This window comes from Dendrobates tinctorius, unplaced genomic scaffold, assembly GCF_039654945.1.
Source record: "Dendrobates tinctorius isolate UK_male_01 unplaced genomic scaffold, ASM3965494v1 ptg000304l, whole genome shotgun sequence".
In the NCBI taxonomy this organism is placed as follows: Eukaryota; Metazoa; Chordata; class Amphibia; order Anura; family Dendrobatidae; genus Dendrobates; species Dendrobates tinctorius.
The window spans coordinates 6,872,069-6,888,250 of record NW_027361971.1 but is presented as its reverse complement, the minus strand read 5'-3'; the positions used below and the strand labels follow the sequence as shown (position 1 = coordinate 6,888,250).

At 45.1% G+C, this 16,182-nt stretch overlaps 1 long non-coding RNA gene across 1 annotated transcript in view; it reads right to left on the bottom strand.

Annotated features, from left to right (window-relative positions):
• Positions 1 to 16,182, bottom strand: part of LOC141073519 (uncharacterized) — a 189,990-nt gene that overhangs the window by 52,036 nt on the left and 121,772 nt on the right. Inside the window, exon 2 of the long non-coding RNA XR_012226977.1 lies at positions 2,664 to 2,764. This is a non-coding gene — a long non-coding RNA (uncharacterized lncRNA). The remainder of the gene's footprint in view (positions 1 to 2,663; positions 2,765 to 16,182) is intronic.

Below are 16,182 nucleotides of genomic sequence, written 5' to 3'. Positions count from 1 at the left end.
AACAAAGATGGCAGTGGAACGCATATATCATATCCGGTTTCACACTTCCGGTAGAAGAATATTTAGAATTGAGAGTCCTCAGTGGTTGATACCTTTTAATGGCTAACTGAAAAGATGGTAACAAATTGCAAGCTTTCAAGACTACGCAGGTCTCTTCATCTGGCTAGACTACTACAAAATCTGAAGAATAACATATTTTTACACAAGACAGCATATAAATAACTCAATAGATAAGACATGTTATGTGAAGCGGAATAGTCATTGTGGGAGAGATATAAGCTTAAATATTGGAGCAGTTCATAGATAAGCAGTGAGAAGGTTTTATTGCCCTCTGATTGCTGGTCTGGTTCTGTGTTGTGATGACCCCAGAAGGTCTGAGGGGCAAATTCCTTAATTGATGTAAAAAGACATAAATCCATGCGACACATTAATACCTGCACGGAATGTGTCGAAAGTTTTCATAAATTTATACTAAGAGATTCTTCTCTCTCTCTGAGACTTGAAGTTACTTTTTAATACAAGTAATTTAATGTCCATCATGCTATGACCAGGGATACAAAAATGTTTTGCCACAGGTAGATCGATTCTTTTTTCTCTTATTGTGTGGCGATGAAAATTCATCCTTGTTCTCAGTTTTTGCCTGGTCTCCCCCACATACAGACCCCCCAGTAGGACATTTAGTACAAATAATTAAGTACACCACATTAGTTGTGACACTCCCGGTATGCACCCTTCCAGGTCCCGTCTCTCCTTACTTCAGCACAGCATGGGCGTCCTCCAAATCTGACAAACTGTGGATGCCGAGTCAGTGTAGGAGAGACTTTGCACAGCGCCTGGTAAGCTAATCTTTCATTATCTTCACACACCTTATTATGCACATGACTTCATCTTTCATTTATCAGTACCGCTGCCACCAATAGTCAAACTTCAGATATCTCCAACACCCACTTCTGACTCAGGGAGCCACTTACTCCTGTATGTGGTTTATACCTCCCTTCATCTCTAGTGGTTCTTGGCTACCAGGGCCAGTACTCTCTTTTATAGCACAGCCATTATATTTATTTGGCATGCTCCCCCACTATGCATATTATAATGAAACTCATCTTTTCCGCAGCCTCCATGTCTTACCCCTGATCAGCTTGACCCACACATATTTTGCTGTATCCGCAGGTATGCTCTCACATTCTTTAGTACTTACTTTAGGGAACACCTATAACTATTTAATATCTTTATGTGCATGTTTCTTGATCATTGCAGGACTATATACAACTCTGTCGCCCACATTGGGTTCTCCTTATACTCCAGGCACATATAGCCTTACTTCCATTCAGTTACTCACAGCAGTCGAGTAGGTACCTGAACTTCTTCCTCCCCCTTTTTTTCCTCTTCATTTTTTCCTTTTTTGATTTATGCATTGTTTTAGATTTTCGACTCACCATGAGAGTTGATGGCATGATTTGCTTTGTTATCATATATTCATTTGCGTCTATTTTCTGTTTAATTTTCACTTTTCTGTATATATTATTGTCAGGCTGATGAAGGTCCAACTGGGACTGAAACATCTTGTCATTTTGACTGCATATTAAATATTCTGGACTTCTTTACCATAAGTTGAGTGCCAAGTTTTTCTTATTGTCATGTCCTATATCAGGCTGCCTCTTCCTGTGGGAGGTGCCTGATTATTGTTGTGCTTCCTGGCTTGGTCTGTTTTGTCCTAGTTTGGCTGCGCGCTGTATTCGGGTCCACTGCCTTGTGCTATGTGCCTGTCCTCTGCCTTGTGCTCGGTGCCTGTACTCTGCCTTGCCGTGCTTCTTGGCACACGCTCCAGTCATACACTCTGCTCTATGCTTTGCTGTGTTCCCAGCACACGCTCTGCTCCGGCACTGTGTTCTGTCGTGCTTCCTAGCACACGCTCAGCTCCTGCCTTACCCTGTACTCTGGTGTGCTTCTCTGCACATGTTCTGCCTAACCCTATACTCTGGTGTGCTCCTCAGCACGTGCTCTGCCTAATCCTGTGCTCTAGCGTGCTCCTTAGCAGGCGCTCTGCTTCGCCCGCACCCGGACATGCTTGTCAATGTGCGCCATACGTGCTCCTGTGTATTCGCCTTGCACTATCCTGTATCTTGCTCACTCCCATGTACACACCTTGTATTGTCCTGAACCCCCCGTACCTCTGTACACTCATCCTATATTGTCCTGTACTCTGCTTACTCCTGTGTCCACGCTTTCCACACTCCTGATTTCCGTTCACTTCCAGTTGCATCCTGCAGACACACTCAATCCTGTCTCCTGTGAGCTGGCCACCTTGTTCCAGCAGTCATGGTACCTTACCCCCTTGGGCTTTCCCCTGACACTCCCTGTATATGGGTTAGTCCTCACTAGGTCATCTCTCTCTAAGTGGGTTGGTGCCACGACCCAGAGGGACCACTCCTGGAGTCATCACAGTAACCTCATAAAGTGACAGTGGTCAGAAATGTAAAAATTGGCCTGGTCATTAAGCTTCAAATTGCCTCCGTCACTAAGGGGTTCATATATAAATGTGTTTTTTAACCAGGCTTGTATGCTTTTTTAATTGCATATTTTATTTTGTCTGTATTGCTCACTTAACCTGCTTTTTGCTTTTTATTTATATAAATTTTTAGAACAATAACCCTTGTATTTACCGTATGTGGCGGTGTGACTAGTCTTAGACTCGTGATGAAGAAATGACTTCAGATGACTTTCTGTTGTGGAGGCCTTTTGTTATGCCAATAAATTTAGGAGCCTGTAATAATGAAACGGAAATGAAAACAGTTAACATACATTGTCTTATTAATATAATATTATATAAACAAATTATATATTATTATTATAAAGTAAAAAGTTTTTAATGATCCACTCATTTACTATGGTATCGATAAATAATGTTATTTTCACTTTCATTCAACTGGCTAAAATTTCATCTATAGTCGCTTTAATTATATTATAAAGTAAAGAAACATTCAGCACTTTTGCACCTTAATTTGTTTATATTCATTATTTTATTCACTATTAGTATGTATGTTGAGCATGTATGTCTCAATATATATGTGCGGTATGTATGAATGTGGGTCTGGTTTGTGAATGGCTCTATGTATGTACACATGTATGTTGGTATACAGCTTACATTACATACGTAATTTTGAATTGTGTGTATGATCCTATATATGTGTATGAGGAGAGATGCATGTGCGAAAATATGTACGTATATGTGTATACGCATATGGATATATATATTCCTTTTTTGACTATTAAGCACTTATGTACTGTATTCTATCACTGGTAGGAATATATTGCATATTCATATTTACACATTTCACTAACACCACTGCCATGAATTAATATTGCACTTTGTTTTCTTTCATCTCAAGTATTCCATTTAGTAGTTTATATATATTTTTTATTTTATTATTTTTTATTTATATTTTTAAATCAGTTGTCACTTTCCTCATATCTTTCACATTTGTTTATTTATGAATTTATTATTTGTCTATATTTATTTATTCATTTTAAAATTTGGTTTATTGCCCTTTACTTATGATAAATTGATCCTTTATTATATTGCGTATCTGACCTTTGATTATACTGCCTTTCTTTTAAAAATTTGTTTATTTGGTGATATATATCCATATTATTGTGCAATGTATTATATAGCTGGTAAGTTTGCATAGCATTCTATATATATCACCTATTGTGTCTCTGTATTTGGTTGTATTAGGCCCCATTTTTGGTATTTTCATATATCCTATATCCATGCATTACCTCGGTGTTTATACACCCCACATCAGAATTTAGCGAGTTGAACATTATTGAATACATTAGCCATCATGTGTCAGAGTGATTTATTAAACAAACGCTACCTTTGTAGGGTCGGTGGGCCGGGCTGGGGGGTGGTCCCTCTAGATACCGCGCAGTAATGTACAGACACAAGCTGGAGGCAAGTTTCGGGTACAACAGGTCCAAGTTTATTCTTTCTCTCGCCGTCCGCCAGAAGGCCTCACAGCACACCACACTTTTCTTCACAGTTCTCCGGTTACAGAACACAGGGTGACACACTTTCTCCAGGCACGTATATTTACGTACCTTCCCCTTTACACTCAGTGTCGCTCTGACAGCTCCGTCACTGTGGCTGCCTTAGGCCTATTCACCAACAGTAATGTTACTGGTCAAACGTCGTTCCAATACGGTGTCCCACACCCGGAGCCTCGTCTATACTGCGGTACTTTGTGTCAGGACCACTCCCCTGACTTCCTTTCTCCTCAGTCCCCCTGGTTGGGTTTTCTTCACAGTGCAGCAACTGTCACAGTCTCCTCATCACTTGAGCTCCCCCTGGGGACTGGAACTTTCTGGAACCCTCCTGTCAAATTTATAGCTTTCCCTGTTCCCTATAACTCCGCCCCCCATGACCAACGGTTTCTTAGCCCTAAGCTGATGTCAAGTCCTATGCTCACACTCCTCCTTGCCCTCTAATGTCAGTTCAAGGTACTGCACGTCACCTACACTTTCCTAGCTGTTTTCCCTTTTTAAATCTGACCTGTCAGTCCGTCCGTCAGGTCACCTTCCCTACACTCTCCTTCCTTTGTCTATTGTTGTCCCCGACAATATTACTCTCCTACTCTTCCCTTATGTCACTTTTCACAATCCGGTACGCCATGAACGAGGCCTTACACCTACCAGATCATCGCCAGCGCCCGCCTTCCTCTTCCTGGGGTGTCCGTGGTGTCTGGGACCTGACCTAGGACTACTGTCTGCTTCACATCTTCCATCTCCTTGTCTTTTTCTTAGTTACCAGTCATGGTCGGCGTCTCGGTCTCCCAGACCCTCTCAACTCATAGACCCCTTCGGTCTCATGCTTCCTTCGGTCACACAGACCTTCCCTTACCCGGACCTGTCGCATTTTCTTGTGCATATCATACATCAGAACAACTCTATAATATCACAAGTACCCCATTTTCTTACATTTTTTTTTTACTATTGCTTGTTAAAACCAACATATAAATAACATAAACATAACAGATTTTCTCCTTCTGCCCCTTCCTTTAACATGCACACTTCCTCTCTCCTTACATCCCCACTTTGTCAGGCTTAACACACAAAAAAACTTCAATTTTTATATTAAACTCATTTTTTTTTCCATTAACTTGGACGCAAATTGTCCTTATGATTTGCACAACGGTGCAACAAAATTTCGAAAGTTCAAGCCACCTCCTAGTGGCCGGCAGCGAGGGGCCCCACAGCCGTGGAGCTCCCGGGATGTAAGGAGAGTCCTGTGAGTTCGTTTTACGGGGGCTCGTGACCTTCGGATTCAGCAATTACAGCTACCGTGTAGTAGCCGCGGGGACAGTACTCTTTGTAGTACGACACCAAGTCCCCCTCGTGTAGAGCCCGGCCGTGATGAATAGAGGCTACATTAATATAAACCTTCTGGCCGGTAGTCAGATCGCGTATGAACCCATACCCCCTGGGTATATTTGCATACACGAGCCGTCCCATAGATCGTGTCGCCGCCATGCCAGCCTCCCCCTTTGCATGAAGCAGGTTCCATACTTCCTGCTCCCTGGCTTTCTTCTTTTTTACCACTTCTGCGACCCAAACAGATGGTCCGGTGTGAGCCCGGGAGTCCGGTGGGCGGGACTTAGCCGGGGACGAAAACAGGGCAGAGGCGGCTGGTGATGTCTGTGGCGCAGCAGTCGCTGGGGCCGGGTGGCGCATAGGGGCAGACAGGTTTTCCGGACGTTGGGCCACAGGGCCTGACAAATAGGCCACAGCCAGTTCCAATGCCGGCATAACCACAGCCGCAGGGTGGACTGCATCCGGAGCTTCAGCCGGAGCCGGCATAACCGGAGTAACAGCTGGTTTCCGGGAGGATGTCGTCACTTGCAGGGGGGACGCAACAGCATCTTCGGGAAACAGGTTCCGCAACGGCGACACCGGGCGTGGCGTCACCGGGCGGGGTGGCTCGGGGCTGGGAGTGGAGGCCTTACTCAGCTCTGTATAGACAGTGGGATCTTCTTTGGCCAGACTTTCGGGATCACAGGAGGCCGTGAGCTGCGGCTGAGTGGTGGGGGCCACTTGCGAAGCCACTGGCAAAGCCGGGGGGACTCTCACCTTCCCCAGCGCCACTGTCTCCATCACATCTTCCCGCGGCTGATCCTGCAGTCTCCGCTCTTCACTCCACCAACCGGTGAGGCTGGCCTCCAGGCCCAGAGGTTACGCGGAGGGGCTCTCTGCTGGTATCTTGGGCGGCCGCTCCCATGGGATCCCCCATGGCTTCGCTCCTCCACCTGAGACCAGACTGGCTGTTCGTGACTCTGAGGTATAGATCTTCTGGCGGAGCTCGACCTCCCGCCGCCATCGCCACTCCAGGCGGCCAATGCCTCTACAACTGCAGCGACGCATCCCATCCAGTGGGCAGCAATCGAATGGCGCCAACAGCCGGAGACAATCTTTTCCTCTGTGCCACTCCCTCTACTGGGTGGGGCGATGGCAGGCCTTTCCACCCACTTGTCAGGGTCCAGTATGTGGGAGTGTTGGCCTCCTGGTACCTATCACCGTTCCCAAGGGTACGTAGGAGGGGGCCTCAGTCCATTGGGGACAACAGCAAACACCTGGATCTCTCCTCTGCGCTGAAGCAGCACCGCCATCTTGCTCCGGACCTGGTACCGCCCCGGATCCTCTGCTGACAACACAGATACGCCACAGCTCTCCCAATTTGTAATCCACAGGTTGGTAATTTGTAATTCACAGGTGTTTATAATCCACACAATGCAGTCCAAGTCTGTTCCCATTCCTCAGAGGCAGGCCTGTCGCAGAAGATATTGTATTAGCGGCGTTGATCCTGCCGACTACGCCAAGTGTAGGGTCGGTGGGCCGGGCTGAGGGGTGGTCCCTCTAGATACCGCGCAGTAACGTACAGACACAAGCTGGAGGCAAGTTTTGGGTGCAACAGGTCCAAGTTTATTCTTTCTCTCGCCGTCCGCCAGACGGCCTCACAGTACACCGCACTTTTCTTCACAGATCTCCGGTTACAGAACACAGGGTGACACATTTTTTCCAAGGACGTATATTTACGTACCGCCCCTTTTACACTCAGTGACGCTCTGACAGCTCCATCACTGTGGCTACCTTAGGCTTATACACCAGCAGTAATGTTACTGGTCAAACGTCATTCCAATACGGTGTCCCACACCTGGAGCCTCGTCTATACTGCGGTACTTCGTGTCAGGACCACCCCCCTGACTTCCTTTCTCCTCAGTCGCCCTGGTTGGGTTTTCCTCACAGTGCAGCAACTGTCACAGTCTCCTCGTCACTTGAGCTCCCCCTGGGGACTGGAACTTTCTGGAACCCTCCTGTCAAATTTATAGCTTTCCCGGTTCCCTATAACTCCACCTCCCATGACCAATGGTTTCTTAGCCCTAAGCTGATGTCAAGTCCTATGGTCACACTCCTCCCTGCCCTCTAATGTCAGTTCAAGGTACTGCATATCACCTACACTTTCCTAGCTGTTTTCCCTTTTTAAATCTGACCAGTCAGTCCGTCCGTCAGGTCACCGTCCCTATACCTTCACACTGTCAGTGGTGTGCGCTCCTGCAGACTACCAGTGAGTGTGCTTCCACAGACATGCGTCCACTTTGCATGCTGACTCCACCCCCTAGGCTGATGCCTCAGACGGGGAGTGAACAGGCTGCGAGAGACGCTGAACTGTGGTGACGTCACCTCCATCCCTGTCTGCGGAAGCGCCACTCTCAACCACTGCCATTATGCATCACATATGATAGAAAAGCCGGGCAAATCACCACACATCATCACAGACCCCCCATAGGAAGAAGCTAATGTGAAATGCGCATCAGGGCACCATCTGCTACCAGGTCATGTATACCTTTATTTAAGGAACTCTCCTTTTCGCCTCCTCCCTGTTTACCTTTCATAGCAGCCATGGAATATGCTAATGGAATTATGCACTATGCACTTTAGCCATGTCTACTGCATTCATTTGGAAACATTGAACATTGCAATTTGTTCCTGTTTCACTTGGTCTTAGGTTTATTGAATGACATATATATATATATATATATATATTTATATCTTCTTTGTGAGGAGTGCCATTTTGCTTTTCTGTTTCTTGGCTCTTATCTATTTATATAATTGCCTTGTAATGTTTTCATTTCCGATTTTGTCCAGAAGTCACTGTATCCCAGAATTCCAAGTGGAGGAAGTTCACCGACCGCCATATTGGGACACCCAAGTGATGGGTGTCTCAATATGGAAACTGCTGCTGGTACTAACCTATTGCGCGGTACCACTAGCGGAATACCGTAGCACCACACACACAAACTCTATACACCGTATGCAACACACACTCTCACACACACTCTCGCACACACTCCCACACACTATCATAATCACACACTGAGACTCACACACTCACACTCACATTCACAATCACACACACTCACACACATTCACACTCATACACTCACACACTCACACTCACATTCAGACTCACACACACACTTCCATTCACACTCAGACTCACACACACACACTGAAACACACACTCACACTCATACACTCACACACATTTACACTCACACGCTCAGACTCACACACTCAGACTCACACACTCACACTCACTCTCACACACTCACACTCACTCACACTCACACACTCACAGTCACACTAACACTCACAGGCAGCCTCTTGCATGGTACCACCAGCGGAACACCTTCACACTGCGCCTGCATGAATTCCGCGCAGGCACAGTGAATCATTTGGCTGATCCCGGCGGCAGATGCGGGACGTATCTACAGGCAGAGGAAGCCAGATACATTAATGGGGTTTTCCCACAAATGAAAGTTCATTTTAAAAATTGTCTGTGTCTGACAGTGTACGGAGCATACCACATCTCCTGGGCAGGGGAGAAAGCAAAAGACAATACTGAAATTACAGCAGGAGATCGCAGAGGATACATTTTGTGAGGTAAAATATTTCACTGACTGTTTTTAAACAATATTTTGCCTCACAAAATGTATCCTCTGTGATCTCCTGCTGTAATGTCAGTATTGTTTTTTGTTTCCTCCCCTGCTCAGGAGTTGTGGTATGTTCTGTTCATGTTCAGACACAGGGGTGAGAGAGACAGAGCATAGGGGGGAGACGGCTCAAACGGGACAGTACATGAGGGGGGAACACAGCACAGGAAGGAAAGAGACAGCAGACAAGGGGGATAGCACATGGGGGAGACAGGTCAACGAAGAGAGCACAGACGGGAGAAGTCAGCACATGGGGAAAGAGAGAGTGGATAGGTGGGTGAGCACATGGGGGGGATTCTCAACTCTGCAAAGCCTGCCCCATCATGACATTGCCACCCTCATGATGCGATAGCATCGAGCCTCCATCTAGTAAGTACATATTAAGTTAAAATTCTTTTGTACAATCACTTGATTATCTGCTTTTATAATGCTTGCATACCAGAATTGGAAGGTAAGGGGTGCCATGTATACCAGGATTGGAGATGAGGGGACGATGCATACCAGGATTGGGGGGTGAGGGTACCATGCATACCAGGATTGGGGGGTAAGGGGACCATACATACCAGGATGATGTATAGGGTGCCATGCATACCAGGTTGGGGGGGTGAGGGGACTATACATACCAGAATAGGGATGAGGGGGCCATGCATACCATTATAGGGATGAGGGGGCCATAGATACCAGGATAGGGATGAGGGGTACCATGCATACCAGGATAGGGTTGAGGGGTGCCATGCATACCAGGATGGGAGGTGGCAGCACATACCAGGATGGGAGACCATATACCAATAAAAATGCTCGCCACCCAGGCGTAAAATGGGTTCAATAGCTAGTGGTGTATATACAGCTCTAGCAAAAATTAAAAGACCACTTCAAAATTTTCAGTTTCTCTGATTTTTCTATTTATAGGTATATTTTTGAGTAAAATGTAAATTGCTCTTTTATTCTATAAACTACTGACAACATGTCTTCGAATTTCCAAGCACTAAATTTTGTATTTATTTTCAGAAAATGAGAAATGGTCAAAATAACAAAAAAATGCAGTGTTTGCAGACATCAAATAATGCTAAGAAAGTAAGTTCATAATTATTTAGAAACAACAATAGTAATGTTTTAACTCAGGAAGAGTTCAGAAATCAATATTTTGTGGAATAATCATGATTTTTAATCACAGTTTTCATGCGTTTTTTGCATGCTTTCCACCCCATTTCATACTGCTTTTGGGGGACCAGGATGCCACTCCTGGTACAAAAATTTAAGCAGTACTAATGGCTTTGACTATCCATCTTCCTCTTGATTACATTCCAGAGGTTTTCAATGGGGTTCAGGTCAGGAGATTGGGCTGCCCATGATAGGGATTTGATGTGCTGGTCCTTCATCCACACATTTATTTACCTAGCTGTGTGGCTTGGCGCATTGTCCAGCTGGAGAAAACAGTCCTCACAGTTGGGGAACATTGCCTGAGCAGAAGGAATCAACTGTTTTTCCAGTATAACCTTGTATGCGGCTTGATTCATATGTCCTTCTCAAAGATTAAACTGCCCAATTCCAGCCTTGCTGAAGCATCTCCAGATCATCACCGACCCTCCACCAAATTTCACAGTGAGTGCAAGATACTATGGCTTGTACGCCTCTCCAAATCCGTGATTACATGTGCGCTGTACTCACAGTCACGGAGTGCAAGTGTCTCTCTCTGAGCAGGTGCTGTCACCTGAATGGCTGCTCTGCATGGCTCTGCTCGGTTTGCACTGTTCTTGTCATCCACCGATACCAGTAAATCTCTGATGCAGTAAACCTCTGACACAGTGGTCCCAGATCTGTGCTCTGCGGCTGGGAGCATTTCCCAATCAACTCTCGCTCGGAGTACTATGACCAACACGGATGCTGCTGTGCATCTATCAGCCTTGAGGAACACACCTCAGAATCCGGCACCTGGCCTCTGCTGCTTCACACGAGCACTGCACTCTGCACAGCTGGGCACATGGCACTCCACAAACACACTGTCTCACCGGAGCACCCGCTGAAGTTCTGCTGGAGCACGGCTCCGCGCTGCCTCTCTCACTCCGGAGCAGTGAAGGCGAACTGAATCTTTCTCCTCACTGCCTGGCTTAGCCACATCCCCTCTTCCTGAGTCATGTGGCCTGTCTTGTCTCCTATTCTTTCCCCCAGTGTGATGTAGGCACCTGCAGCCTGGTCTTCCTCCTTACAATACCACACTGTAAAATATGTGGCCTGTATTTTTATTTTTTTACAGGAAAAGAGTTTCAAGAACTAGGGTAACACAAAGCAAAAACCATTGAATGGAGGCCTCAAATGCCACAATTTGTAGCCCACAGATAGAAGAGGTGTGTCACGGAGATACCACACTGTAAAATATGTGGCCTGTGTTTTAATTTTTTACAGGAAAACAGTGTCACTAACTAGGGTAGCACCCAGCAAAAACAGTTCAATGTAGCTCACAGATAGATGAGGTGTGTGACGGAGATATCACACTGTAAAATATGTGGCCGGTATTTTTAAATTTTTTACAGGAAAATAGTTTCAAGAACTAGGGTAAAGCACAGCAAAAACAGTTGAATGAAGACCTCAAATGCCACAATTTGTAGCCGTCACATAGATGAGGCGTGTGATGGAGAAGCCATGCAGTAAACTATGTGGCCTTTATTTTTATTTTTTTACAGCAAAATAGTGTCACTAACTAGGGTAGCACACAGCAAAAACAGTTCAATATAGGCCTGAAATGCCACAATTTTTAGCCCACAGATAACTGAGTCGTGTGACGGAGATACCACAGTGTAAAATATGTGGCCAGTACTTTATTTACACCAAAATAGTGTCCCTAACTAGGGTAGCACGCAGCAAAAACATTTCAATGTAGGCCTGAAATGCCACAATATGTAGCCCACAGATAGCTGAGTTGTGTGACGGAGATACCACACTGTAAAATATGTGGCCTGTATTATTATTTTTTTACAGGAAAATAGCTTCAAGAACTATGTTAACACACAGCAAAAACAGTTGAATGAAGGCCTCAAATGTCACAATTTGTAGCCCACAGATGTTTGGGGAGATGCTGTAATAAGCAAGTTGCTGGATTCAGTGATAGAAGGCAGAACAAAGGTTAACAAATTTAACAGTTTTAATTTAACAGGGGGATAACTCCTTGGAGGGAGATAAATTGTTAAATGAGGGTTAAACAGCTCAATGGCAGGTAATAGGCAAAGTTAATAAACAATAAACAAGATAACGGCAGTTCCTTAAATCACTTATCCTGTCAGAGACTTCCCAGTCCACAACTGAAGTTTTAAAGGCAATGGTGCCAACCACGGCTGGTGTGGTGCTGTTCCATTGAGGTCCTGCAAACAACGGTCCATCTTCTGTCGGCAGCGGTCCGTCTCCGGCACCTTTCACTGAGCCCCTAGTCCATAAGTTGGTGCGGCCAAAGCAAACGGGGTAAAACAAGGAAGAAAAGATCATACCCATGTGTTTGACATACTATTGTTGTTACCTGCATGAAGAGCCATAATAGATTTACTTTATGTCTTGTGGGAAAAGCTGTGGGTTGTCATTGCCTCTATACTAAGGCATGGCTAGATTGTGTATCTCACTTTGTTTTTAAGTGGTTTTATTGCTGTTGTGTTCCATTGTGTGCTTCTTTTGTGTTTGACAATAAAGTACAATCTTTTATGATATTTGGGTGTTCCCAAAACATATGGGCATGATCTTTTCTTCCTTGTTTTGCCATGTTTTCTTGCATGTCCTTGGAGAAACCCTCTAAGATTGGTTAGTGGTGCCCTCCATCCCCCTCTTTTTGCAAAGCAAACAGGGTTGCAGCACTGACAGAGTCCAACGTGGCAAGTGTCAACTGGCAAGGTAGGGTGCAAATGTCTGTTCAGTACTTTGCTTTCTCTATGCGGCATGTACGCCGTACTTACAGTCACGGAGCACACATGTCTCTCTCTGAGCAGGTGCTGTTACCTGAATGGCTGCTCTGTATGGCTCTGCTCAGTTTGCACTGCTCTGCTCGTCCACCGATATCAGTAAATCTCTCATACAGTAAGTCTCTCTCACACAGCTGTCCCAGATCTGTGCTCTGCACCAGGAGCTTTGCCCAACCAACTCCCGCTCAGAGTACTCTTACCAACACAGATGCTGCTGTGCGTCTATCAGCCTTGGGGAACACACCTCAAGATCCTGAACCTGGCCCCCGCTGCTCCACACGAGAATGTATATTACACCTCAAAGTAACAGGCTGATTCTGGATGGTGCAAAAAAGGTGTATAGAGGATTGGGGAGAAATGGAATCTCTCTACAGACTTCAGGACACAGTTGGATTCTGTCAGGCCCTGTGTATTTTACACCTCAAAGTAACAGGCTGATTCTGGATGGTGTAAAAAAGGTTTATAGAGGACTGGGCAGAAATGGAATCTCCTTACAGACTTCAGGACACAGTTGTATTCTGTCAGGCCCTGTGTATATTACACCTCAAAGTAACAGGCTGATTCTGGATGGTGTAACAAAGGTGTATAGAAGACTGGGGAGAAATGGAATCTCTCTACAGACTTCAGGACACAGTTGTATTCTGTCAGGCCCTGTGTATATTACACCTCAAAGTAACAGGCTGATTCTCGATGGTGTAAAAAAGGTGTATAGAGGACTGGGGAGAAATGGAATCTCTCTACAGACTTCAGGACACAGTCACATTCTGTCAGGCCCTGCGTATTTTACACCTCAAAGTAGCAGGCTGATTCTGGATGGTGTAAAAAAAGGTTTATAGATGACTGGGGAGAAATGGAATCTCTCTACAGACTTCAGGACAAAGTTGTATTCTGTCAGGCCCTGTGTATATTACACCTCAAAGTAACAGGCTGATTCTGGATGGTGTAAAAAAAGGTGTATAGAGGACTGGGGAGAAATGAAATCTCTCTACTGACTTCAGGACACAGTTGTATTCTGTCAGGCCCTGTGTATTTTACACCTCAAAGTAACAGGCTGATTCTGGATGGTGTAAAAAAGTTGTATAGAGGACTGGGGAGAAATGGAAACTCTCTACAGACTTCAGGACACAGTTGGATTCTGTCAGGCCCTGTATATAATACACCTCAAAGCAACAGGCTGATTCTGGATGGTGTAAAACAAGTGTATAGAGGACTGGGGAGAAAGGGAATCTCTCTACAGACTTCAGGACACAGTTGTATTCTGTCAGGCCCTTTGTATTTTACACCTCAAAGTAACAGGCTGATTCTGGATGGTTTAAAACAGGTGTATAGAGGACTGGGGAGAAATGGAATCTCTCTACAGACTTCAGGACACAGTAGTATTCTGTCAGGCCCTGTGTATATTACACCGCAATGTAACAGGCAGAAATTGCCTAGAGTATGACAAACTACAAGGTGTATGTAGAATTGGGCAGAATTGGAATCTCCCTAGAGTGTAGGTCTGTAAGAACGGACAAACTCCTCGGCTTTTCCTTACAGAGTCACACATAGATAGCTTCAATTTGGCCGTGATAACAGCCGGTACACGGTACTGTGTGAGGAGCGTACACGTACAATGCTGTACGGTGTGTGTATGTAAAATTGTCAAGCTCTGTGTTTTTGTATATGAACTTACACACGCTCTCTCTAGCTTTGATTGTAATCAAACAGCAAATATACGAAACTGTTTGAAAAACGGACAAAACTCTAAGGTGTAGGTCTGTAAGAACGGACAAACTCCTCGGCTTTTCCTTACAGAGTCACACACAGATTGTCACGCTCCGTGTTTTTGTATACGGACTGACACACGCTGTCTCTCTCTAGTTTTGAATGTAATCAAACAGCAGATATACGAAACTGTTTGAAAAACGGACAAAACTCTAAGGTGTAGGTCTGTAAGAACGGACAAACTCCTCGGCTTTTCCTTACAGAGTCACACACAGATTGTCAAGCTCCGTGTTTTTGTATACGGACAGACACACGCTGTCTCTCTCTAGTTTTGAATGTAATCAAACAGCAGATATACGCAACTGTTTGAAAATCGGACAAAACTCTAAGGTGTAGGTCTGTAAGAACGGACAAACTCCTCGGCTTTTCCTTACAGAGTCACACACAGATTGTCAAGCTCCGTGTTTTTGTATATGGACAGACACACGCTGTCTCTCTCTAGTTTTGAATGTAATCAAACAGCAGATATACGCAACTGTTTGAAAATCGGACAAAACTCTAAGGTGCAGGTCTGTAAGAATGGACAAACTCCTCGGCTTTTCCTTACGGTCACACACAGATAGCTTCAATTTGGCCATGATAACAGCCGGTACACGGTACTGTGTGAGGAAAGTACACCGCTGTACGGTGTGTGAAAAAATGAACGCTCAGTACCTCACCAGGACAAAACAATAAAATTTGGATTGCTTTTAAAAAAGCAGTTTGAACACCAGTGTGCACACAGCAATGCACGTAGCCTTAAAGGCAGCCTAATCACCACCAGCGCTGCTGCACAAAAGCAAAAATCTTCACCTTTCACTGCACACTAACTACAGTGAAAAGCACTATCAGCAGAAGCGTTTTTCTTTTTCTTTTGGCCTTCCTAACGCTCTCCCTACAGAATCATCATCAGCAGCAGCTCTCCCTATTCTGAGATCAGCGTAAGGAACATGGCGGTCGGCGTGCACGCCCTTTTATACCCCCTGTGACGCCACACAAAGCAAGCCAATCACTTGCATGCCCTTCTCAAAGATGGTGGTGACCGCAGCCTATATCATCACGTTGCCCACAGTGTCCGTTCTTCCTGATTGGCTGAAAAAGGGCGCTAAAGCATCTTTTGAAATGAGACTTTGGCGTGATGGTCGCCGACCTCGTGGCCGACCTCACGCTAAGGTCAGGTTTCGTTTCATTAAACCCGACTTTGGCGAAAGTCGGCGACTTTTGAATTTTTTCGACCCGTTTCGCTCAACTCTATTCTGCAGTGTTAACCATCCATTTGAAGTGGGCAAATTTTCTTGGCATTGTAATATTGCTATTTTTTTCAACATTCACATTTTATTCGGTATTTATTGTGCTAGAGTTGGACCTCAAACCCCCCCTTAAAAAATTTGATTGCTAGAAAAATCGCATTCCTATATTGATACTGCAGTCTTATACATCCATCTGAAGTG